This window comes from Bufo gargarizans, chromosome 1, assembly GCF_014858855.1.
Source record: "Bufo gargarizans isolate SCDJY-AF-19 chromosome 1, ASM1485885v1, whole genome shotgun sequence".
Taxonomy (NCBI): Eukaryota; Metazoa; Chordata; class Amphibia; order Anura; family Bufonidae; genus Bufo; species Bufo gargarizans.
In genome coordinates, this window is record NC_058080.1 from 604858475 (window position 1) to 604860454 (window position 1980).

The window sequence follows — 1980 nt, forward strand, 5'->3', positions numbered from 1 at the left end:
CTGAAGAGTAGCAACATGGGGGTCTCAAAACAACTCTCAAATGACCTGAAGACAAAGATTGTTCACCATCATGGTTTAGGGGAAGGATACAGAAAGCTGTCTCAGAGAATTCAGCCGTCTGTTTCCACAGTTAGGAACATATTGAGGAAATGGAAGACCACAAGCTCAGTTCAAGTTAAGGCTCGAAGTGGCAGACCAAGAAAAATCTCGGATAGACAGAAGCGACGAATGGTAAGAACAGTCAGAGTCAACCCACAGACCAGCACCAAAGACCTACAACATCATCTTGCTGCAGATGGAGTCACTGTGCATCGTTCAACCATTCGGCGCACTTTAAACAGGGACTGGGAATCTTGTCAAAGTTGAGGGACGCATGGATTCCACTCAGTATCAGCAGATTCTGGAGACCAATGTCCAGGAATCAGTGACAAAGCTGAAGCTGCGCCGGGGCTGGATCTTTCAACAAGACAACGACCCTAAACACTGCTCAAAATCCACTAAGGCATTTATGCAGAGGAACAAGTACAACATTCTGGAATGGCCATCTCAGTCCCCAGACCTGAATATAATTGAAAATCTGTGGTGTGACTTAAAGAGAGCTGTCCATGCTTGGAAGCCATCAAACCTGAATGAACTAAAGATGTTTTGTAAAGAGGAATGGTCCAAAATACCTTCAACCAGAATCCAGACTCTCATTGGAACCTACAGGAAGCGTTTAGAGGCTGTAATTTCTGCAAAAGGAGGATCTACTAAATATTGATTTTATTTCTTTTTTGTGGTGCCCAAATTTATGCACCTGCCTAATTTTGTTTAAACAGTTATAGCACACTTTCTGTAAATCCAATAAACTTCATTTCACTTCTCAAATATCACTGTGTGTGTCTCCTATATGATATATTTAACTGACATTTTTTATCGTCAACAACAAAAGATTTATACAGGAAAATCATGATGATTAACAAGGTTGCCCAAACTTTCGCATCCCATATGTAAATGCCATAAAATTATTTTTGAAATACACTTTATTTTTTTTAAACATTTTTCCAGCAAAATAAACACCTGAATTTCAGGTGTCTAATGCGTTTTAGAATCTGTATTCTGTACTGAATCCCCTGCGGCTGCATTGAGCACTGTGTAAGCTGGAGCATCACTGCTCCTGCCTGTACCAGCGCTGCTCTCCTAAAGCCTGGCATAGATAAGCTATGTAAGGCTTTAGCAGAACAGGCACAGGCAGGAGCAGTGATGTCTTATGTGAGCTCCTACCATGCACTCGCTCCAGTCTACTAATAGCCTGCTAACCACATCGGTACGGACTCTGAACAGAACAATCGGGTGCAGGGCAGATGCTCACATCGCTCGTCTGCCAATGCCCGCTTTACTAAAGCCTAACATAGCCAATATATCCCAAATGTAAGGCAGGAAGTGTCTGTTAGGGTTAAAACAGAAATAAGCAACCCATCATAGGGTGAGTACGTCAGGACTACACTACGTGCAGAATTATTAGGCAAATGAGTATTTTGACCACATCATCCTCTTTATGCATGTTGTCTTACTCCAAGCTGTATAGGCTCAAAAGCCTACTACCAATTAAGCATATTAGGTGATGTGCATCTCTGTAATGAGAAGGGGTGTGGTCTAATGACATCAACACCCTATATCAGGTGTGCATAATTATTAGGCAACTTCCTTTCCTTTGGCAAAATGGGTCAAAAGAAGGACTTGACAGGCTCAGAAAAGTCAAAAATAGTGAGATATCTTGCAGAGGGATGCAGCACTCTTAAAATTGCAAAGCTTCTGAAGCGTGATCATCGAACAATCAAGCGTTTCATTCAAAATAGTCAACAGGGTCGCAAGAAGCGTGTGGAAAAACCAAGGCACAAAATAACTGCCCATGAACTGAGAAAAGTCAAGCGTGCAGCTGCCAAGATGCCACTTGCCACCAGTTTGGCCATATTTCAGAGCTGCAACATCACTGGAGTG